Genomic DNA, 26,110 nt, shown 5'->3' with positions numbered 1-26,110 from the left:
TAGGTTTCCCCGAGCACGGGCGCTCCCGGCAGGCCTCGCGGCCCGCCCAACTTCCGGCCGGAGCTCCGGCGGCGCTTCCTGTGCGAGGGAGCCGAGAGGCGGCCGGGGGCGCCCGGGTGGCTGAGCTCGTTAGCGCCGCGCGCGCGGGACCACTTGGTGGCTGTGGCCTTGGGGAACTACATTTCCCAGAAAGCCCCGCGGCCGGGGGGGCGCCCCTCGCTGGGACTCTCGGGCGTTTCCAGCGGCCTGGCGGGACCGTTAGAAGGGGCGAGGCGAGGACGGCCCAGCTTGGCCCCGAGGTTTGCACTTCGGCGCCACAGGTTCCGCCCTCGGCCGACTGGAAGAGCCTCAGATGAGAAGAGGGGCGGCCTGTGCGAGCTGGGGCCTTGGGGCTGGGCGAGCAAGTGCCCTGATGGTTTGGGGGGCGTCGTCTGCAACCCATTCTAACGGGCGTTTCTGTGAGGACGAGAAACGGCTGCTCACTGTGCCTGAGCCGGGCGGTGGTGGCGCCCGCCTTTAGTCCCTGCCCTCGGGAGGCCAGGGGGATCTCTGTGAGTTCGAGACCAGCCTGGTCTACCAGGGATAGTTCCAGGACAGCCTCCAAAGCCACACAGAGAAACCCTGTCTTGCCTGAGACTCCTGCCCCTTGTCAGAACTCTGTCCCCGGAAGCCTCCCTGAGGTGAGATGTGGGCAGGGGGCTCATTCTTCCCTGGTCGTCATTCCAAATACATGATGGATAGTGGGGATGAGACTGGTAGTGTGAACAAGAAAAAACCGGGTGTGTCACGGTTATTTTTTTTTTCTACTCCCAGTTTTACCCTTTGCCAGGTGAGTTACCCAGAGGAGGCAGAGTGCACGGTGAACTACAAGTAACAGCCAAGGTCTGGTGGGCTTTACATTTTGTAGGCAATCTCAAGCACAGTCATAAATTGCTTAGGAACGAGAATATATTCTGAGAAACATGGACTTTTTTTTTTTTTTGAGGGACCATGTGAACTAATACCCGTGCCGAGACAGTGGGGTGCTTTTATAAGTTTCTCAGAGAAGCCCTAATTGGAAATGCACTGAGTAGCATGTCTCCTCGAAGCAGGAGTTACAGTTCCTAGCACATAGCTTGGCATCCACTCTTGTTGAGGTCCTTTATCCCGTGATGGGTCCAAGGAAAAGAATAGGTGGCAGTCTTGTGCCCTCTAAACTCTAGAAAACTTAGGGAAATTGTTTCAAAGCATCTTACCTTTATATTTCATACTTTGTGGTATAGGTGGATCCCCTTGCTCCACCTAAGCTGAAGAAGTAACTTCATTTCTCCTGTGACATGGGCATGTGTGTCCTCTTATAAACAATAGCTAATTCTTAGACACCATCTAGATGTCCTAAAATTCAATTATATCCTGAATTAATAATAGACCCCCAAACATAGTGCTTATAGTATTCCCAAGGATACAATTGTGTGACGTCTTTATGGAGAAAATAAATGTGCTAGAGGAACCTTGTTTGAATATGAGCTATTCAACTATTGGCCAAGAGTTAAATAATTAACAATACTAAGATATCTTGAGTGCACCAAGATTTAAAATTCCTATAGTTCTTGGATCACCTCCTCTGATAAGGATCAGCTCTTTTTAATGTCTGCTTTTCTTGTCAGCTGTAAAAATTGCTTAGCCAAGGCTGCTGCAGTGGCCCAGTGAGTAAAGGCATTTGCCATCTGAACACCCGAGTCTGACAACCTGAGTTCAATCCTTAGAACCCACTTAAAAATTTCTTAGCCATATTTGAGAGCTATCTAAGCATTGAATTCCCTAGGCATTGATATAGAATGCATGGTAACTTCTATCCCAGCAATAACAGATATTAAGACAGGCAGAAAGAAAATAGACACTTAGTCAAAAAGCTTTAATACGGAGGCTTTCCCACGTGGTTTTTGTTCTGTTTAGTTTTTGAGGCAGGGTCTTGTCTCTTTCCCAGTGGTGGGACTATAGGTATGTGTCACCACACATGGCTAAGATAGGTCTTTTTTTTTTCTTCAGGTTTCTGGAAAGGTGATGGGTCAGGCAATTGTCTTCTAGTCATGAGGGTAGCATTTTAAAGAAGTTTCTTTTCTCATAAAGTTGGGAGTGGGTTCCTGAAGAGATGGCTCTGCAGTCAAGAGCACTTGCTGCTGACCTGGGTTCAGTCCTCAACACCCATCAGATGGCTCCCCTTCATCTTGTAACTCCAGTTCCTGAGTGTCTGTGAGTGTCTTGCACCCTCTTCCCCTCTTCTTCCCTCCATAAACACCTGTATACATGTGGTGCATATACATAACTCTCATACACATATGCACAAAATAACAATGTATCTTTAAAAACTTTTTTTCATGTAAGATACAGTTTGGTGGATGGTTCATTGGGCGGGACGTCTAATGGGGTTTTACCTCTGAACTAAGAGAAAAATAGGAAAGCACAATCCATACATTGTCAGTAGGGGAGAGAAGAGACAAATTTTTATTTTAGAGAAAATGAATAAGGGCTTTACAAACTCCCCCATTTATTGTTCTCATGAGGGCCCATTCCTACATCATTATTATCTAGCTTATTCCTTCTATTTCTTTTTCAGAATGTAACTCCCTCAGAACAGGAAAAAATTAATATGTGTCTTTTTATTTTCTTTCAGCTCTGAAATCCAATGTGTGAAACCAAGATGTTGTCGATAAAGAACAGGCATGTTAGTCAAGTAATGCTTACCTCTAAAGACATGCCCACTTGTATTCACCCTGCATTTCTTCACTCTACACTGAAAAACTAATCATGAGGATAAACCCTATGAATGTAAGACATGGGAAAAGACTTTTAATCAGAACTTAGAATTAATTCAACACCAGAGAATTCATTCTCGTGGAAAACCCTATGAGAGTAAGGAGTGTGGCAAAGCCTGGAGTCATGTCTCACTTGTTACTCAACATCAGCAGACTCACACTGGTGAGAAACCTTAGGAATGTGAGGAGTGTGGCAGGACTTTTATTTATTTATTTTTAAAGATTTTATTTATTATGTATACACTCTTGTGCCTGCAGGCAAGCAGAGGGCACCAAATCTCATTCAGGGTGGTTTTGAGCCACCATGTGGTTGTTGGGAATTAAACTCAGGACCTCTGGAAGAACAGTCAGTGCTCTTAACCGCTGAGCCATCATCTCTCCAGCCCCATGTGGCAGGACTTTTCGTTGTGGTTGATATTTTTCCCAACATTGAAGGGTTCACACTGGTGAGAAACCCTGTGAATGTAAAGTCTGTGGGAAAGCCTTTAAATTCTCAAATCTTAATGATCATCAAAGAATTCCCACGGTTGAGAAACCTGACGTTTATAAAGTCTGTGGGAAAGCCTTTACTCAAAGTTCACAACTTTTCCAGCATCTGAGAATGTATACCTGTGAAAAACCATTGTGAATGTAAGGAGTGTGGAAAGGCCTTTACTCAACACTCAAGGCTCATTCGGCACCATAGAATTCACACTGGTGAGAAACCTGATGAATGTAAGATGTGTGGGAAAGCCTTTGGTAATCACCAGGGAATTCATTCTGGTGTGAAACTCTATGAATGGAAAGAATGGAAAGGCCTTTATTCAGAGCTCAGAACTTGACACTATTTTGTAGCTGTGTCATTCTGCTCTCTACTTCTATATTCTCGTTGTATTCACTCTGAGAATGGATACCAGTCATACTGGATTAAGGTCTCCTAATGATCTTAATGGCTTTATCCACAAAACCATATTTCCATGAGAAATCATATACACTGCTACCAGGAGTTAAAGCTGCATCATATCTTTTGGGGGAGAGCACTGAAGGTGAGAATAGTACAGTTCAAAACTATAATATCCTATCAATACAATTTTATCTAATGTATTTGTAATTTTCTCCCATATATTTGTTAAATATATTTTAAAATGTGAATGTAAAGTCTAAAACTCTCTCCTTCCCCCAGAAGAAAAGATTCTATCCCCAAACTACATAAATGCCCTCTAAGTGCAGTTTCAATGTTTTTTTTTTCCCTTCCTTTTTCTTTAAAACATATTTAAAAGGTTTTTGTTTTGGTTTGATTTGGTTTTTGGTTTTTCGAGACAGGGTTTCTCTGTAGACCAGGCTGGCCTCAAACTCATGGGTACATAGTGGGACCATGTCTCAAAAAAAGAAAGAAAAAATTAAAATGAATGAAAGAATTTCTACTTGCTGATTCCTACATGTTATATTTCTGCATTATATAAAGAATGACTCTTCCAGTCTACTGCAAGACACTTTCAGAAAGACTAAGAATACAATGTACAAGAAAACTTCATTTGGTCATATATGGAGAATAATCAAGTTTATATTGAATTTCCAATATAAATTCCTAGGTTTTTAGTAGTTTTGCCTCCTGATCTATCAAGAGATATTAAGGACATTGCTTTAGTATTCAGTCACAGGATCAATAAGAACTACTATAGACATGTACACTTACCACAAACTAGGTAGAGAAAACATAGCTGATATGGTATGGTTCTTAAAACCAGTTGGTTATAGGATTATTTTCTACACAGTTAACATATCAAAAGACATTGATGTTTAGAGTACAAACTTGGTAACGAGCACTCTATGATATATAGGTTTGATATCCTCAACTCAGGTTCAATTTATATTTACAATTGTATATGGTTTACTGAGGAATGTGTTATAATATACTTCTAAGTCTCTTCACATATAGTTTGTATATGTTGTTACCATACAAGTTTAGAGCTTTTGTGTCAGAAAAAACATGCTTATGTTCTGTAATATTTCTACTAAAATTTGCGCCACAATGAGAGTAGAAATTTCCTGCTACTAAAGCACTGTATGTAAACAAAGTAAAATGATAAGATTGGGGATCTTGATCCAGGTTTCCCACACAATTATTAGGTTCTCAGTCCTGTAGGCATTTTTCCCTAGCATGAATTTCCTGATGTCTGAGGTTTGGCTTCTGATAGAAGACTTTGCCGCACTCATTATACTCATAGGATTTTTTTCTCTAGTGTTTATTGAGACGTGATTTCTGGCTAAAACATTTGCCACATTCTCTGCAACAATAAAGTTTTTCTCCTTAAGGTGCATCTTCCAATGTACATTAAGGTATGACTTTTCACTGCACAAAACCCCTTGTATGTGTTCTTTGGTGTTCTGTGTGGTGTGACTCCTGAGTGAAGGCTTACACACACACACACACACACACACACAAAGCATTCAAAGGGTCTTCCCCTAGTGTGAATTCTCCGGTGATTAGTGAGAGATAATGACTTATGTAAAAAGGTGTTCCCCACAGTCATAGCATCCATAAGATTTTGCTCCCATGTGAAGCAGGTTTTCCCACACTCACTGCAAATATGTTTTTTTTTCTGTAGATGGAACCCTCTTATGTTTATATACAAAAAAAAATTAGCCACCCTGTTTTATATGTAGGTGCTGGGTTATGCCCAAAAGCTTTCCCATATCCACTACAACCCCCAAAGTTTTCTTTACTAGATCTTCTATCATGGTTTATATGCTGCAACTACTTCCCAAATCCATAACATTCATTTGCTTTTTTTTTTTGCTTAGACTTTCTTAGAACCCACCAAGTTTGCCAGGTGATGGTTGTGCACAGCTTTAATCTCAGCACTCGGAAAGCACAGTCAGGTGAATCTCTGTGAGTTTGAGGCCAACCTGGTCTACAGAGCAAGTTCCAGGACAGCAAAGCTGCAACACATAGAAACCCTGTCTTGAAAAAACCAAAACAAAACCCATCAAGTTTAAGTGATGGTTTAAATTCTAACAATCCTGGTCATTGGGTTTTGAATTGAAGGAAAAGGATCAGTTTAAATGGATAGGGTTTAAATGAGTCCACCAGACCCAAGATAAATGATAATTAGGTACTTATTAGGGAAGCACTCAACACAGATAAGAGGAACTAACCACTGAGGTCTTCCTGCTCCAGAAGATGCGGTCTCTGCCCTTTTGATGCTCTCAACACAAACCAAGAGTTTAAGCCAGCCCCTCCTCTACCTTATCAGGGGTCGTGTCTGAACCTGAAACCATGCCCAAAGAGTGTGGCCACCACCACAAGTTCATTGGCAAAGCAAGATGATTTGCAAAGCAAGATGATTGGCCACTACAGATGATTTCTTGCTGATGAATGCACCTGGTCTGAAAAGCAGGTCTTGTTGTCATTTCATCTGGACATTAACCTGCTGTCTGTCTTCTGAAGGAAGTACAATGATCCCTTGAGTCTTTATACTTACCATAATCTGGAATGAGACTATTTAAGAAATGACTTCAAGACATAAAGGGTTCAGAGGACATAGATAAAGATGATGTGCCATAGCCAAAAGCATAATTCAGAAGAGTGTTCTATGAGTAGACAAGACTCAGCACACTGACACAAATGGAATGATCACAGGGCTCATGGAGAGAAATCATTTGAAAGAAGAGGAGCTAGCAAACTTAAGAGTAGAGAGTTTTATGAGCCATATGGTTGCTATTACAATTATTCAACTTTCACATTGTAGAAGGAAAACCTAGAAAATATAGAACTAGGGGCTGGAGAGATGGCTCAGAGGTTAAGAGCACCGACTGCTCTTCCAGAGATCCTGAGTTCAAGTCCCAGCAACCACATGGTAGCTCACAACCATCCGTTATGAGTTCTGGTGCCCTCTTCTGGTGTGCAGATATACATGGAAGCAGAATGTTGTATACATAATAAATCTTTAAAAAAAAAAGAAAATATAGAACTATAAGAATGTGGCTGCTGGGCGTTGGTGGCGCACGCCTTTAATCCCAGCACTCGGGAGGCAGAGGCAGGCGGATCTCTGAGTTTGAGGCTAGCCTGGTCTCCAGAGCGAGTGCCAGGACAGGCTCCAAAGCTACACAGAGAAACCCTGTTTCGAAAAAAAAAAATGTGGTTACAGGCTGGTTGTGGTAGTTATAACTTAACCCCAGCACCAGAAGGAAAAGGCAAGTGGATCTTTGTGAGTTTGTGACCAGTCTGGGATACTCAGTAAGTTACATGCCAGCCCAGACTACATAAAGAGACCATGTCTCAAACACAGACACAAAACAAAAATGGCCAGCTTACAAGGCTATGGTTTGCTGATCTTTGTTACTCAACAAAGAAGTTTAAATATAATACAGCAGCTTGGTATTCAGTGTGAATGTCTTCAAGGAACAACTTTGGCCTTATTTGGAAGCTTTTGAGATACACTTGAATGGCAGAACTCACCTGAAATCTACTGAATCAGAACCTGTATTTTAGGAAGCTGTTCAGGAAATTCTATGTGTTATTGCATGACAAGCACTGATTCAGCATTACTTCAAACTGTCTCACTGGGATAGTTATGAATGCAAAAGTGCATATAAAGAACCAACAAAGCTAATTAGGATTTCAAAGAGAACTTCTGGCTGGGCATGGTTGCTTACACCTTTAAACTAAGCATTTGGGAATCGAGTTCAAGGCCAGTCTGGTCGATATACAGAGTTTCAGGCTAGCCAGAGCTACATTGTGGTACCCCATATATAAATAATAACAAATGAGAATTTCTATGTTAAACAGACAGAGATGACAGGTTGTAAAGTAGAACTGGAATGAAATTATGCATATTTTCACTAGTTCTAAATGTAATTACCACAACCTTTTATAAACATAATCAACAAAGCACTGCAACATTAGCATCTCTGACTACTAGTGTTTAGTTTGTTTTTTAACTTTTTTATTTTTTGGTTTTTTTTAAACAGGGTTTCTCTTTGTAGACCAGGCTGGCCTTGAACTCACAGAGATCCACTTGCCTCTGCTTCCTGAGTGCTAGAATTAGATATGTGCCAACATTGCCCAGTTATGTTTATTTTTAAAATGTGTGTGTGTGTGTGTGTGTGTGTGTACACAGGTGCCCTTGGAGGCCAGAAGAGGACACCAGATCTGGAGCTGGAGTTATAGTCAATTGAGAGTCACCCAACATTTGTGCTGGCAATGAAGATGGAGAAATGACTGCAAGGGACAAGACCTATCTTGGAACTTACAAGGTCCCTATGCAAATCATATATACAATTTATTACATCATGTAGCAGATGGAGAAAAATAAGACGCATGAAATTCAGCATAGAGATGTCTGAAGCAGAATCAAAGCAGATTTGGCTTCTGCACTGTAATTTGGCAACCCCAGTTCAAAATGATAGAAATGTTGATTTGAGTGGAGACTTATTCATTAAAAAGTTCTATATTAGGTCAGAGGCCTGAGTCACCCACCCAGGAGCATCAAGTGACTGCCCATGAGCAGTGAACAAATGCCCAGGAGAGATGACAGCAGCAGCTTCCAGCAGTGGTTTCTAGAAGCTGGAACACCATGAAAAGACCAAACCCAAGAATAATAGGAATGGGAGAAATGAAAGTCCTACTCAAAGGCACAGCAAACATAGTAAACAAAATCAGAGAGGAAAACTTCCACAACCTAAAGGACATGCCTGTGAAAGTACAAGAAGCTTACAGAATACCAAACAGACTGAACCAAAAAAGTCCCCTCACCACCCAGGTGCTGGTGGTACATGTCCCAGCACTCGGGAAGCAGAGGCCGGTGGATCTCTGAGTTTGAGGCCAGCCTGGTCTACAGAGTGAGTGCCAGGACAGGCTCCAAAGCAATACAGAGAAACCCTGTCTCAAAAAACAAAAAGAATATTAAGAGCTGTAAAAGAAAAGGCCATATGAAGGCAGGCCTATCAGAATTACAACTTCTCAATGGAAACAATGAAAGCCAGAAGGTCCTGGACAGGCATTATGCAGACACTAAGAGACCGCATATGCCAGCCCAGACTAATATACTCAACAAAATTTTCTTCACCACAGGAGAAAACGAAAACAAGACATTCCATGACAAAACCAGTTTTAAACACTTGTCCACTAATCCAGCCCTCCAGAAAGTAATGGAAGGAAAACTCCAACCTACATCCACAAAAACACAGGCAATAGATAATTCCATACCATCAAATCCCTAAGAAGACACACACACACACACACACACACACACACACACACACACACAATACCAGCATCACCACAAATTAACAGGAACTAGCAATTACTGGTCATTTACATCCATTAATATAAATGGACTCAATTCACCTATGAAAAGACATAGGCTAATAGACTAGAAAGGAAAACAAAATCCATCCTTCTGCCGCATACAAGAAATATGAATCGACCTTAAATACAGACAGTGCCGTAAAGAGTTAGTGCAGCTATCCTAGTATCTACCAAAATAGATGTCAAACTCAAATCAATCAAAAGAGATAAAGGAAGACATTTCATATTCATCACAGGAAAAATCCATCAAGATGAAGTCACTTCTGTAAATCTATGCCAAAAAGAAACATTACTAAAGCTTAAATCACACAGTAAGCCCCACACTAATAGTGGGAGACTTCAACACCTGACTCTCACCACTGGACAGGTCTGCCAGACAGAAACTTGGGGAACATGTTATGATTCAAATGGGCCTAGTAGACATCTTTAGAACATTCTACCTAGTACCTCTTGGAAGCTTCTCAAAAATTGGCCACATACTTGGTAACAAAGCAAACCTCAACAGATACAAAAAATAGGAATAACCCCATGTATATTATTGGATCACCATGGCTTAAAGTTATAATTCAATAGCAACACTAATTTCAGAAAGCCCACAAACACATGGAAATTGAACAGTGTTCAACTGAATCACCACTGGGTCAAGGAAGAAATAAAGATAAAAGATGAAAGACTTCAAATTTCATTAAAATGACCTCACAACATACCTAAACTTATGGGACACAATGCAGTGCTGAGAGGAAAATTCATAGCACTAAATGCCTATATAAAGAAGCTGGGAAAATCTCACACTATTGAATTAATAGAACACCTGAAATCTCTAGAGCTTGAAGAAACAAACTCACCAAGGAGGAATAAATGGCAGGAAATAATCAAGAGCTCAAATAAAATAGAAGCAAATAGAACAATAAAAAGAATGAGACAGAGTTGAGAAAATCAAGATGGACAAACCCTTATCCAAACTAACCAAAAGGCAGAGAGAGAATATCCAAATTAACAAAATCAAAAATGAAAATGGAGATACAACAGACACTGAGGAAATCCAGAGAACCATCGGGTCATACTTCAAAAATCTTCACAAAATTGGAAAATTTCAAGGAAACAATTTGATAAGTAACATATCAAAGTTAAATCAAGACCAGATAAATCTATAACCCATAAGGAAATAGAAATAGTCATCAAAAGCCTCCCAACCAAAAAAAACCCCAGGGCCAGATGGTTTCAGCACAGAATTCTACCAGAATTCCAAAGAGCTAATACTGACACTCCTCAAAGTGTTCCACACAATAGAGCAGAAGGAATACTGCCAAAATCATTTTATGAGGCTACAGTTATTCTGATACCCAAACCACACAAGGATGCAACTAAGAGTTTTCAGACCAATCTTCTTCATGAACATTGATGCAAAAATACTTAATACTGGCAAACCAAATCCAAGAACACATCAGAAACATCATCCTCCATGACCGAGTAGGCTTCATCCCAGAGATGCAGGGATGGTTCAACATATGAAAATCTATCAATGTAATCCATCATATAAACAATTGAAAAAATAAACAACATGAATATCTCATTAGATGCTGAAAAAGTCTTTGACAAAATCCCACACCCTTCATGATAAAGGTCTTGGAGAGATCAGGAATAAAAGGAACATTCCTAAACATAATAAAGGCAATATCCAGCAAGCCAACAGCCAACATCAAACTAAATGGAGAGAAACTCAATGTGACTCCTCCAAAATCAGGAACAAGACAAGGCTGCCCTATTGGGTGCACTCAAAGATGATCCATAGTCCGTAAGGCTAAGATTTCTTTATTCAGATAAACACCAGCCCAAATGCAAGCCAGAGCGTGCCCAGAGGCTGCAAGCTAGCGTGGCCAGAGAGAAGGGGCATCCAAGTGTTCGTGACCTCTTAAGAATTCTCTCTGTATCATCTTCGACCTCCCTGACCACGCCCGTGAGGGCATGGCAAGGCACACCTGTAGGGGCTACTGGGAGGTGGGGCTACCGTGCCTCCCTACACTTCCCACTCTCTCCATATTTCTTCAGTATAGTACTCGAAGTCCTAGCTAGAGCAATAAGACAAAAAGAGATCAAGGGGATACAAACTGAAAAGTCAAACTTTCACTATTTGCTGATGATATGAGAGTCTACATAAGTGACCCCAAAAATTCTACCAGGGAACTCCTACATCTGATAAACACCTTCAGTAATGTGGCTGGATACAAGATTAACTAAAAAAATCAATAGCCCTCCTATATACAAAGACAAAAGGGCTGAGAAAGGAACCAGAAAAATATCACCCTTCATAATAGCCACAAACAACATAAAATATTTTGAGGTAACTCTAACCAAACAAGTTAAAGACCTGTATGACAAGAAGTTTAAGGCTTTAAATAATGAAATTGAAGAGGATATCAGAAAATGGAAAGATCTCCCATGCTCTTGGATAGATAGGATTAACACAGTTAAAATGGCAGTCCTACCAAAAACAATCTACAGATTCAAACAATTACCCATCAAAATCCCAGCACAATTCTTCACAGACCTTCAAACAATACTAAACTTCATATGGAAAAACAAAAAAACCCTGGATAGCTGAAACAACACTGTACAATAAAAGGAATATCTGGAGGCATCACCATCCCTGTCTTTAAGCTTTATTATAGATCTATAGTAATGAAAACAGCTTGATATTGGCATAAAAACAGACAGGTGGACCAATGGAATTGAACTGAAGATCCTGATATTAACCCACACCTAAGAACACCCGATTTTTGACAAAGAATCTAAAAATGTAAAATGGAAAAAAAAACATATTCAACAAATGGTGCTGTATACCTAGATGCTGACTTGTAAAAGAATGCAAATAGATCCATAACTATCACCATGCACAAAACTCAAGTCCAAGTGGATCAAAGACCTCATTACAAATATATCCACACTGAACCTCATAGAAGAGAAAATGGGAAGAACCCATTTTCTCTCCATTCAGGAGACCACTTCCGGAATACAACACCAGTAGCACAGACACTGAGAGCAACAATTAATAAATGGGACCTCCTGAAACTTTACAGAAGTAAAGCAAAGGACATAGTCAACAAGACAAAATGGCTGCCTACAGGAGGAGATCATCAACCACACATCTGACGGGGGGCGGGGGCTGATCTCCAAAATATACAAAGATCTGAATATCAAACTACCAAATAATCCAATTAAAAATGGGGTACAAGATGGGTGGTGGTGGCGCATGTCTTTAGTCCCAGCACTCGGGAGGCAGAGGCAGGTAGATCTCTGTGAGTTTGAGACCAGCCTGGTCTACAAGAGCTAGTTCCAGGAGAGCCTCCAAAGCCACAGAGAAACCCTGCCTCAAAAAACAAAAACAAAACAAAAATGGGGTACAGATCTAAACAGAATTCTCAACAAAAGAATCTCAAATGGCTGAAAGACACTTAAGGAAATGCTCAGCATCCTTAGTCACCAGGAAAATGCAAATCAAAACACTGAGATTCCATCTTACACTGATCAGAATGGCTAAGATGAAAAACACTGATGACAGCTTATGCTGGAGAGGATGTGGAGAAAGGGGAACACTCCTCCATTGCTGGTGGGAGTACAAACTTAAACAGCCACTGTGGAAAGCAGTTTGGCAAATTCTCAGAAAATTAGGAATCAATCTACCTTTAAGACCCTGCAATACCACTCTTGGACATATACTCAAAGGAGGCACACTCAGACCACCAGGATATTTTCTCAAATATGTTCATTAGCAGCATTATTTGTAATAGCCAGAACTTGGAAACAACCTATATTTCCCTCAACTCAAGAATGGATAAAGATAATATAGTGAGTTTACACAATGGAGTACTACTCAGTGATAAACAGTGATATCTTTAAATTCACAGTCAATTGGACAGAACTAGAAAAATAACTATCCTGAGTAAGGTAACCCAGATCCAGAAAGACCAATATAATATGTACTCACAAGTGGATACCAGACATAAAGCAATAGATACCCAGCCTACAATCCACAAACCCCAGATAAGCTAGAACCCTCTTCCAGAAACAGATGGAAGCAAACGCAGAAATCCACAAATAAGCATTGGGCTGATCTCCTAGAGTACAATCAAAGTGAGGGATGAGCAATAATATGAACAAAGGAGTCAAGACCATGATGGGGAAACCCACAGAATCAGCTGGCCTGAGCTAGTGAGAGATCACTGGCTCCAGACAACTGGGGAACCTGCAGAGGACCAAACTAGGCTCCCTGGATACAGGTGACAATGTTGTGGCTTGGGCAATAAATGAGGCCACTGGCAGTGGGTCCAAGATCTAACTCTAATACGTGAACTTACTTTGTGAAGCCCATTCTCTTGCTCAGCCTAGGCATGGGTTTGGGGAGCAGGGCCTTGGTTCTGCCACAATGAGGTGATGGGACAGACTTAGTTGACTGAAGGCAGGTTTAAAGGAGTCCACAAGACCCAGATAAATGATTCACAGGTATTTATTAGGGAAACACTCAACTATGCTAAATAACTGCTACAGTCTTCCACACCAGAAAATGCAGTCCCTGCCCTTCCAGATCTCTGCCCACAGCCCAAGAGAGGGAGCCAACCCCTCTTCTTCCTTATAAGGGGTCACATGTGTCCGGGGGAGGCCCCAGTCTCAGATCCAGGAGCAGCATCAGAGAAAAGCCCAAGCTTCAGGCCTGGAGCAGTGTCAAAGGAGCCACAAGCCTTAGACCGGGGAAACAGCATCAGAGCCCAGAAGCAGCATCAGAGGAAGGCCTGAGCTTCAGGCACGGAGCAGCATCAAGGGAACCATGAGTCTCAGAATTGGGAGCAGTTTCAGAGGGAGGCCCTAGCCTAAGCCACAGGAGCAAGGAGTGACCACCGGGTGAAGCAACAGCAGTGCTTTCCAGCAGTAGCTTCCAGAAACTATTGCAAAAATTTCCTCTGGGAAAGAGCACTTGTGTCCCAGACAGCATCCACTGCCATTTCTCAACGAGAGATATCTACACTCACCCATCTACACCTCCAACGTGAGGAGCATCCACCAGAGCTGTAGCACCACCCGAACCTCAAGGAGAGACCACCTGAGCATTAGGTTCACTTGGAGGAGCATTCACTGGAAGCTCTGCTCTGCTTGTGCCTGAAGGGGTGGTCAAGGGAGCCACAGCCCCCAGCTATACCAACTGGAGAAAGAGAGAACCCCTGAAGCACAAGCTCCACCTATACCAGTTAGAGGAAGAGATGTGTAGACAGTGAGTTAAGAACACACTCAACAATGTAAAGAGCAATACAGCACCAACTAGTGGTGCTACAACAGCAAGACCTGAACAACCCAACACAGATGAAATAGAAGAAAACGACTTAAAAAGTAACTATCAGGATGACTGAGGCCCTTAAAGAGGAAATGAAAATTTCTCTTAAAGAAATGGAGGAAAGGCCAAAAAAATGGAAGATATCAACAAATCACATAAAGAAAACCAAGAAAAAGCAATCAAACAAATGAAGGAAACTATTCAAGACATGAAATCTGAAATAGAGGCAATAAAGACAAGACAAACGGAGGGAATACTGGAAGTGGAAAAACTGAATAAACAATCGGGAACCACAAATGCAAACATAAGCAACAGAATACAAGAGATGGAAGAGAGAATTTCACGCATATAAGATAACTTGGAGGAAATAGATTCATCGGTCAAAGAAAATTTTAAATCCAACAAATCCTTAACACAGAACATGCAGGAAATATGGGACACCATGAAAAGACCAAACCTAAGAATAATAGGGATAGAAGAAAGAGAAGAAAACACAGAAAATTATTCAACAAAATCACGCAAGAAAACTTCCCCAACCTAAAAAAAAGACATGCCTATGAAAATACAAGAGGCCCACAGAATATCAAATAGACTGGACCACAAAATAAGTTCCCTCCTCACATAATAATCAAAACAATTAACATACAGAATAAAGAAAGAATATTAAGAGCTGCAAAGGAGAAAGGCCAGGTAACATATAAAGCAAACCTATCAGAATTAAACCTGACTTCGCAACAGAAACAATGAAAGCCAGAGGTCCTGGTCATACATTAAGGGACCATGGATGCTAGACTACTTTACCCAGCAAAGCTCTCAATAACCATAGATGGAGAAAACAAGATATTACACGATAAAACCAAATTTAAACAATACCTATCCACAAACCCAATCCTACAGAAAGTACTAGAAGGAAAATGCCAATCAATGAAATCAATTATGTCCAAAAGAACACAGGAAATAGATGAGCTTACAGCAGCAAACCCCAAAGAAGGAAATTGAACACACAATACCATCACAAACAATATAAACAAAAGTAACAGAAACTAGCAATCACTGGTCATTAATACCCATTAATATAAATTCACCTATAAAAAGACACAGGCTAACAGATTGGACATGAAAACAGAATACATCCTTCTTCTGCATACAAGAAACACACCTCAAACTCACAGACAGATTTTACCTCTGAGCAAAGGGTTGGAAAAATTGTTCCAATCAAATGAATCTAAAAACACGCTGGTGTAGCTAGCCTAATATCTAACAAAATAGACTTCAAACAAAAATCAGTCAAAAAAAGACAAAGAAGGGTATTTCATACTAATCACAGGAAAAATCCATCAGGAGCAAATCTCAGTTCCGAACATCTACGATGAAAGCACAAGGGCTCCTGCATTTGTAAAACAAACATTACTAAAGCTTAAGTCAAAATTCAAGCCCCACACATTAAGAGTGGGAGACTTCAACACACCACTCTCACTGTTAGGAGCCGGTGCGTATGTAAGGAGCCATTGGAAGCTGTGCGCATGCGCAATGGGTAATTTTGTAACTTTCCTGCCCTTAGTCTCTGACCCTCCCGTGACGTCATATGGTTCGATCAGCTGATGTCACATGGTCCGAGGGTTTCAGCCAGTCAGAATGTAACACTTCTGAGGCGACGGTTGCCAGCCTATATAAGGAGGGGTTTTCGGGCGTTCAGGGTCTCCATTTTGTAAGCTAATGCCTTTCCTCTCAAGAGGCATTAAAGCTTTACTGCAGAAGGATCCTGATTAGTGTCCCCGTGTCGTTTTTGCTGGCGAGGCGGTTAGCGCGGGACATCTCACCACTGGACAGGTCTGCCAGAAAGAAGCTTAACAGAGAATAAGGGAACTAACAGAGAATATAACTCAAATGGACTTAACAGACATCTATAGAACATTCCACCCAAACACAAAAGAATATACTTTCTTTTCAGCACCTCATAGAACCTTCTCAAAAATTGACTACATACTTGATAACAAACCTCATACAAAAAATTGGAAGAAACCCCTGTACCCTATCAGATCATCATAGCTTAAAGTTAGAATTCAACAGCAACATTAATTTCAGAACGCCCACAAGCAAATGGAAACCGCACAATGATCAACTGAACCATCACTGGGTCAAGGAAGAAATAAAAGACTTCCTAAAATTTTATGAAAATAACCTCACAACATACCAAAACTTATGGGACACAATGAAAGCAGTGCTGAGAGGAAAGTTCATAGCACTAAATGCCTACATAAAGAAGCCAGAAAAGTAACACACTAGTGAATTAACAGAACAACAGAAAGCACTAGAACAAAAAGAAACAAACTCACTCAGAAGGAGTAGATGGCAAGAAACAGTCAAATTGGGGGCTGAAACCAATAAAATAGAAACAAGGAGAACAATGCAAAGAATCAATGAGACAAAGAGTTGGTTCTTCAAGAGAATCAACAATATAGACTAACCCTTATCCAAACGAACCAAAAGGCAGAGAGAAAATATCCAAATACACAAAAACATAAATGAATGGGGGGCATAACAACAGACACTGAGGAAATCCAGAGAATCATTAGGTCATAGTACAAAAACTGTACTCCACAAAATTGTAAAACTTTAAGGAGATGGACAATTTTCTAGATAAGTACCACATACCAGAGTTAAATCAAGAACAGATAGACAACGTAAGTACACCTTTAACCCCTAAGGAAATAGAAACAGTTATCAATAGTCTCCCAAGCCAAAAAAAAAAAAAAACCCAGGTCCAGATGGATTCGGTGCACAATTTCTACCAGAAATTCAAAGAAGAGCTAATACCAATACTCCTCAAATTATTCCACACAATAGAAACAGAAGGAACATTGCCAAACACTTTTTACAAGGCTACAATTACACTGATACCCAAACCACACAAAGACACAACTAAGAGAGAATTATGGACCGATTTTCCTCATGAACATAGATGTAAAAATACTCAGTAAATACTGGCAAACTATCATCCACCATGACCAAGTAGGATTCATCCCAGAGAAGCTGGGATGGTTCAACATATGAAAATCTATCAATATAATCCACCATATAAATAAACTGAAAGGAAAAACACATGATCATCTCACTAGATGCCGAAAAAACCTTCAACAAAATTCAACACCCCTTCATGATAAAGGTCTTGGAGATAATAGGAATACAAGGAACATACCCAAATATAATAAAGGCAACATACAGTAACCCAACAGCCAACATCAAACTAAATGGAGAGAAACTCAAAGCAATCCCACTGAAATCAGGAACAAGACAAGGCTGTCCACTCTCTCCATATCTATTCAACATAGTACTTGAAGTTCTAGCTATAGCAATAAGACAACAAAAGGAAATCAAAGAAATACAAATTGGAAAAGAAGATATCAAACTCTCGCTATTTGCTGATGATATGATAGTATACATAAGTGACCCCAAAAATTCTACTAGAGAGCTCCTACAACTGATAAACACCTTCAGTAATGTAGCAGGTTACAAGATGAACTCAAAAAAATTAGTAGTCCTCCTATATACAAAAGGTCTGAGGAGGAAATCAAAGAAACATCACCCATCACAATAGCCACAAATAACATAAAATATCTTGGGGTAACTCTAAGAAAACAAGTGAAAGACCTGTATGACAAGAACTTCAAGTCTTTAAAGAAAGAAATTAAAGAAGATATCAGAAAATGGAAAGATGTCCCATGTTCTTGGATAGGTAGGATCAATATAGTAAAAATGGCAATCCTACCAAAAGTAATCTACAGAATCAATGCAATTCCCATCCAAATCCCAACACAGTTCTTCACAGACCTTGAAAAAGCAATACTCAACTTCATATGGAAAAACAAAAAACCAAGGATAGCCAAAACAAACCTGTACAATAAAGGACCATCTGGGGGCATCACCATCCCTGACTTCAAACTCTACAATAAAGCTATAGTAATGAAAACAGCTTGGTACTGGCATTAAAAACAGGCAGGTGGACCAATGGAATTGAATCAAAGACCTTGATATTAACTCACACACCTATGAACACCTAATTTTTGACAAACTAAAAATGTAAAATCGAAAAGAGAAAATATATTCAACAAATGGTGCTGGTATAACTGGCTGTCAACATGTAGAAGACTGCAAATAGGTCCATTTCTATCACCATGCACAAAACTCAAGTCCAAAGGGATCAAAGACCTCAATATAAATCCATCCCCGCTTCCTTCCCTTTCCACTGACACATCAGCAACTAGGTGAGTGACCCCCTGCTTTTACCTAACTCCTGTCCAAAGCGCCATTTGCCCAGATCTCCCCAGGCTTCTCCCTTCTTGAAATAGACATGCCCAGGCAGGGAGGAGCTCCCTGAATCTGGTTACAGGCCAGTCTTCCTTCCCTTTCCGCCGACCCATCAGCAACTAGGTGAGTGACCCCCTGCTTTTACCCAACTCCTGTCCAAAGAGCCATTCACCCAGATCTCCCCTGGCTTGTGCATGCTTGGAGTAGACACTCCCAGGGTGGAACTCCCTGACTCTGGGTACAAGCCACTCTCCCTTCCCTTCCCGCCGACCGATCCGCAAGGAGGTGAGTGATCCACCGCTCTTACCCAACTCCCTTTCAAAGCCCCATCCACCCCGATCTCCCCAGGCCTGCTCCTGCTTGGGGTAGTCCTGCCCAGGCAGTGAGGAACCCCCAGAGCCTGGAAACATCCCACTCTTACTTCCTGTCACGCCCCCACACACCTGATCCCTATGGAGGACTAACTCCTTCAAAGTGAGGAGACTACCAGGAGAGGCAAGACCATCCAGAGCTTCAGACACTGAATTCCTGGCCCACAAACACTACTTCGCAACAAGAGGAGATAAAGAGACCCCACCTGCACTCACTGGAAAAAGATATGGGAAGAAGACAGAATAAGAACTCGCTCAACAACAGAAAGACCAATATGACACGACCAGAATCTAGGGACTCCACTCCAGCAAGATCTGAAAAGCCCAATACAGTGAATGAAGAAGAAATGGACCTCAAAAATTGTCTCAGCAAGATGATAGAGACTTTCAAAGAGGAAACAAGAAAATCCCTTAAAGAAATAGAAGAAAAAGCAAGCAAAAAATTACATGAAATGGAGGAAAAGACAAACCAAAAAATTCAAGAAATAAACAAATCTCTTAAAGAATCTAAAGAAACCCAAGATAAAACATCCAATCAAGTGAAGGAAGCCCTTGAAACAGTCCAAAGCATGAAAGCTGAATTAGACACAATAAAGAACACACACAATGAGGCGATGCTGGAAATGGAAAGACTGGATAAATGATCAGGAACTAAAGATGTGAGTATAACTAATAGAATCCAAGAGACAAAAGAGAGAATCTCAGCTATTGAAGACTCACTAGAGGATATACATTCATCAACCAAAGAAAACCTCAAGTCCAACAAATTCCTAACACAAAATATCCAGGAAATATGGGACACCGTAAAAAGGCCAAACCTAAAAATAATAGGTGTAGAAGAAGGTGAAGAAACACTGCTCAACGGTACAGAAAACATATTCAACAAAATCATAGAAGAAAACTTCCCCAACCTACAGAAGGGTATGCCTATGAAAGTACAAAAAGCTTACAGGATGCCAAACAGACTGGACCACAAAAAGAAGTCCCCCCAACACATAATAATCAAAACTCCAAATCTGCAGAATAAAGAGAAAATATTAAGAGCAGCAAAGGAAAAAGGCCAAGTAACATATAAAGGCAAACCAATTAGAATCACACCCAACTTCTCAATGGAAACTCTGAAAGCCAGAAGGTCTTGGATAGATACCCTACAAACACTAAGGTTGCATGGATGTCAACCCAGACTACTGTACCCAGCAAAGCTTTCAATCACTATAGATGGAGAAAACAAGATATTCCATGACAAAAACAGATTTAAACAATACATATCCACAAATCAAGCACTACAGAAGGTTCTGGAAGGAACACTCCAACCCAAGGAACATAACTACATGCACAAAAACACAGGCAATAGGTAATCTAATTTTACCAAACACAAAAAAAGCAGGAGGACAAAATCCACACACAATGACACCACCAACAATAAATCCAAAACAAACAAGAACCAACGAACAGTGGACATTAATATCCCAAAATGTCAATGGTCTTAACTTACCCATAAAAAGATATAAGCTAAGAGAATGGATACGAAGACAGATTCCATCCTTCTGCTGTTTACAAGAAACACGCCTCAACTTCAAAGACAGGCGTTACCTCAGAGTAAAAAGATGGGAAAAATTTTTCCAATCAAATGGGCTCAAGAAACAAGCTGGGGTAGCAATCCTAATATCTAACAAATTAGACTTTAAACTAAAATCAATCAAAAGAGATGAAGAAGGGCATTTCATACTCATCACAGGAAAAGTCCATCAAGATGAAGTCTCAATCCTGAACATCTATGCCCCAAATATGAAGGCACCCACATTTGTGAAAGAAACATTACTAAAGCTCAAACCGCACATAAAACCACACACACTTATAGTAGGGGACTTCAACACCCCCCTTACGCCACTAGACAGGACCACCAAACAGAAACTTAACAACGAAACAAAGGATCTGAAAGAAGTTATGACCCAACTGGGTTTAACGGATATCTATAGAGCATTCCATCCAAACTCAAAAGAATATACCTTCTTTTCAGCACCACATGGCACCTTCTCTAAAATTGACCACATATTAGGCAACAAAGCAAACCTCCATAGTTACAAAAGAATTGAAAGAATCCCCTGTATCTTATCAGACCACCATGCATTAAAGCTAGACTTCAGCAACAATACAAATGGCAGAAAACCTGCAAACTCTTGGAAAATGAATAACACCCAATTGCACCATTCCTGGGTTGAGGAAGAAATAAAAAAAACAAACTAAAGACTTCCTAGAATCTAATGAGAATGCAGACACAATATACCCAAACTTATGGGACACTCTGAAAGCAGTGCTAAGAGGGAAGTTCATAGCATTAAGTGCCCACATGAAGAAACTGAAGAAAAGTCACATTAGAGAATTGACAGAAAAACTGAAAGCACTAGAGCAAAAAGAAGCAAACTCACCAAGGAGGAGTAGATGCCAGGAAATAATCAACCTGAGAGCTGAAATCAAAAAGTAGAAACTAGGAAAACATTACAAAGAATCAATGAAACAAAGAGTTGGTTCTTTGAGAAGATCAACAAGATAGACAAACCTCTAGCCAAACTAACCAAAAGGCAGAGAGAGAGTATGCTGATTAAGAAAATCAGAAACGAAAAGGGGGATATAACAACGGACACTGTGGAAATCCAGAGAATCTTCAGGTCATACTTTGAAAACCTGTACTCCACAAAATTCGAAAATCTAATGGAAAATGACAGTTTTCTGGATAAATATCACTTACCAAAATTAAACCAAGATCAGATAAACAGTTTAAATCAGCCCATAACCCCTAATGAAATAGAAGCAATCATCAAAAGCCTCCCAACCAAAAAAAGCCCAGGGCCAGATGGCTTCACTGCAGAATTCTACTAGAAATTCAAACAAGAGCTGATACCTGTACTCCTCAAACTGTTCTGCACAATAGAAGCTAATGGGATATTGCCAAACTCTTTCTACGAGGCTACAATCACTTTGAAACCCAAGCCACACAAAGATAAGACTAAAAAAGAGAACTACAGACTGATATCCCTCATGAACATCGATGCTAAAATACTCAATAAAATATTGGCAAATCGAATCCAAGAACATATCAGAAAAATCATTCACCACGATCAAGTAGGCTTCATCCCAGGGATGCAAGGATGGTTCAACATACGAAAAACCATCAATGTAATCCACATATAAACAAACTGAAAAAGAAAAACCACATGATCATCTCACTAGATGCTGAAAAAGCCTTTGACAAAATCCAACATCCCTTCATGATAAAGATCTTGGAGAGAACAGGAATAACAGGAACATATCTAAACATGATAAACGCAATATACACCAAACCAATAGCCAACATCAAACTAAATGGAGAGAAACTCAAAACGTTTCCTCTAAAATCAGGAACAAGACAAGGCTGTCAACTCTCTCCATACCTCTTCAATATTGTACTTGAAGTTCTAGCTAGAGCAATAAGACAAGAACAGGGGATCAAAGGGATACAAATTGGAAAGGACGAAGTCAAACTTTCGCTATTTGCAGATGACATGATAGTCTACATAAGTGACCCGAAAAACTCTACCAGGAAACTCCTACAGCTGATAAACACTTTCAGCAAGGTATCAGGATACAAAATTAACTCAAAAAAATCTGTAGCCCTACTGTATACAGATGATAAACTCAATGAGAAAGAAATCATGGAAACATCACCTTTCACAATATTCACAAGCAACATAAAATATCTGGGGATAACACTAACCAAAAAAAGTGAAAGGCCTATACAATAAGAACTTTGAGACTTTAAAGAAAGAAATTAAAGAAGATACCAGAAAATGGAAAGATCTCCCATGCTCTTGGATAGGTAGAATTAACATAGTAAAAATGGCAATTCCACCAAAAGCAATCTACAGATTCAATGCAATCCCCATCAAAATCCCAACACAGTTTTTCACGGACATTGAAAGAACAATACTCAACTTTATATGGAAAAATAAAAAACCAGGATAGCCAAAACAACTCTTTACAATAAAAGATCTTCTGGAGGCATCACCATCCCTGACTTCAAGCTCTACTATAGAGCCATAGTTCTGAAAACAGCTTGGTATTGGCACAAGAATAGACAGATAGACCAATGGAATCGAATTGAAGACCCAGATATTAACCCACGCACCTACGAACACCTTATTTTTGACAAAGGTGCTAAATCTATACAATGGAAAAAAGATAGCATCTTCAACAAATGGTGCTGGCACAATTGGATTCAGACATGCAGAAGATTGCAGATACATCCATACCTGTCACCATGCATAAAACTTAAGAGCAAATGGATCAAAGATCTCTCCATAAATTCAGCCACACTGGATCTTCTAGAAGACAAAGTGGGAATTACCCTTGAACAAATTGGCACAGGAGACGGATTCCTGAACATCATGCCAGGAGCACAGACACTGAGGTCTGCAATCAATAAATGGGACCTCCTGAAACTGAGAAGCTTCTGTAAGGCAATGGACACAGTCAGTAAGACAAAGCAACCACCCACAAAATGGGAAAAGATCTTCACCAACCCCACATCTGACAGAGGACTGAATTCCAAAATATACAAGGAGCTCAAGAAGCTAGCCACCAAAACACCAAACAATAAAATTAAAAGGTGGGGTGCAGGACTAAACAGAGAATTTTCAACAGAGGAATCTGAAATGGCTGAAAGACACTTAAGAAAGTGCTCAAAATCCTTGGCCATCAGAGAAATGCAACTCAAAACAACTCTGAGATACCACCTCACACCTGTCAGAATGGCTAAAATCAAAAATACCAATGACAATCTATGCTGGAGAGGATGCGGGGAAGAAGGAACACTCCTGCATTGCTGGTGGGAGTGCGAACTTGTAACACCATTCTGGAAATCAGTATGGCGGTTGCTCAGAAAAATGAGAATCAGTCTACCTCAAGATCCAGCCATTCCTCTCTTGGGTATATACCCAAATAATGCATGTTCATACAAGGACATATGTTCAACCATGTTCATAGCAGCATTCTTTGTAATAGCCAGAACCTGGAAGCAACCTAGATGCCCCATTCTCCAACTGAAGAATGGAAAGAGAAAATGTGGTACATTTATGCAATGGAGTACTACTCAGCAGAAAAAAGCAATGGAATCTTGAAATTCGCAAGCAAATGGATGGAACTAGAAGAAACCATCCTGAGTGAGGTAACCCAATCACAAAAAGACAAACATGGTATGTACTCAATCATATATGATTTTTAGACATAGAGCAAAGGTTCACCAGCCTATAATCCTTTTCACCAAAGAAACTAGGAATCATGAAGGACTCTAAGGGATAAATGGACCCCAGGAATGGGAAGTGGCATGAACTCCCAAGTTAATTGGGAGCATGAGGGTAGGGGAGAGGGTGCTGCCACAATAAGAGCACAAGAAGAAGAGGAGAGGAGAGGAGAGGAAATGGAGGAGCAGAAATATTGAGTAAGGGGAAAGAATAGAGGAAAGAGAGCAGGATGAGAGATACCATACTAGAGGGAGCCACTATAGGTCCGAGAAGAGATCTGGAACTAGGGAGATCTCCAGAGACCTACAAGGATGACACGATGTGACAGTCCGGGCAGTGGAGGAGAGGATAGCCTAGAAGCCCTTCCCCTAAAATGAGATTGATGACTACTCTCTATGCTATCCTAGAGCCCTCATCCAGTGGCTGATTGAAGCAGAGACAGACATCCAGAGAAATACACTGAGCTAAAATCTGGAACCTAGTTGAAGAGAGGGAGGAATGAAGAACGAAGGGGTCTGTACCAGGTTGGAGAAACCCACAGAAACAGTTGGCCTGAAAAAGGAAAAGCATATCGACCCCAGACGATTTCTGGGAGGCTAGTGCTGGACTGCTCCAGCCCCCTGATCATGGATGCCAATGGGGAGGCCCCTGCACTCTGGGAGCCTCCGGAGGTGGACTGGTGTTTTTCCCTGGTGTGTGTGTGGGGGGGGGACTTTGAGAGCCCATCCCACGTGAAGGGATGCACTCTGTCTCTGGACACATGGGGAGGGGCCTAGGCCCAGCACAGGAAGATTTGGTGGACTTTGTGGAGCCCCTGTTGGGGGCCCTACCCTGCCTGGGGAGTGGTGGGTGGATGGGGTGGGGGGTAGGTTGGAGGTGGGGGAGGAGGATGGGGTGAGGGGAGGGAGAGGGAGAGGGGACTTACATGTGAAACAAGCCTGTTCCCTAACTTGAATTAATAATTTTAAAAAGGGAAAAGAAAAAAAAAAATATATATATATATATATATATATATATATATATATATATATATATATAAATTCCCATTGAACTTCATAGAAAAGAAAGTGTCAAATGCATTTGAACACTTAGGCACGGGCTACTACTTCCTAAATATAACAACAGTAGCACAGACACTGAGAGCAACAGTTAATAAATGGGACCTCCTGAAACTTAAAAGCTTCTGTAAAGCAAAGATCACAGTCAACAAGACAAAAAACAGCTCCTTACAGAACGGGAGAAGAGTTTCACCAGCCCCACATCTGACAGAGGGCTGATCTCCAAAATATACAAAGAACTCAAGAAACTAGAAATCAAACTGACAAATAATTCAATTAAAAAATGTGGTACAAGCCAGGTGGTGGTGGCACATGCCTTTAATCCCAGAACTCAGGAGGCAGAGGCAGGTGGATCTTTGTGAGTTCAAGACCAGCCTGGTCTACAAGAGCTAGTTCCAGGACAGCAGAAAAGGAAGAAAGAAAGAAAGAAAGAAAGAAAGAAAGAAAGAAAGAAAGAAAGAAAGAAAGACAACATCCTTAGTCATCAGGGAAATGCAAATCAAAACCACTCTGAGATACCATCTTACACCCATCAGAATGGCCAAGATCAAAAACACCAATGACAGCGTATGCTGGAGAGGATGTGGAAAAAGGGGATCACTCTTCCTTTGCTGGTGGGAGTGGCATTTCTCAGAAAATTAGGAATCAACCTACCTCAAGACTCTGCAATACCACTGTTGGGCA

The 26,110-nt window shown here is 40.8% G+C and overlaps 1 long non-coding RNA gene and 1 pseudogene across 1 annotated transcript; both read left to right on the top strand.

Annotated features, from left to right (window-relative positions):
• LOC113838967 overlaps positions 1–26,110 on the top strand; it is a 321,491-nt pseudogene that overhangs the window by 193,902 nt on the left and 101,479 nt on the right.
• LOC107977324 lies at positions 149–5,137 on the top strand. Its single transcript, XR_004771227.1, has 3 exons — positions 149–680; positions 2,029–2,232; positions 2,654–5,137. It is a non-coding gene; the product is annotated as an uncharacterized LOC107977324 (long non-coding RNA).

Source organism: Cricetulus griseus, chromosome 9 (genome assembly GCF_003668045.3).
Source record: "Cricetulus griseus strain 17A/GY chromosome 9, alternate assembly CriGri-PICRH-1.0, whole genome shotgun sequence".
Taxonomy (NCBI): Eukaryota; Metazoa; Chordata; class Mammalia; order Rodentia; family Cricetidae; genus Cricetulus; species Cricetulus griseus.
The sequence above is the reverse complement of the archived record's forward strand: the minus strand, read 5'-3'. Positions and strand labels throughout refer to the sequence as shown.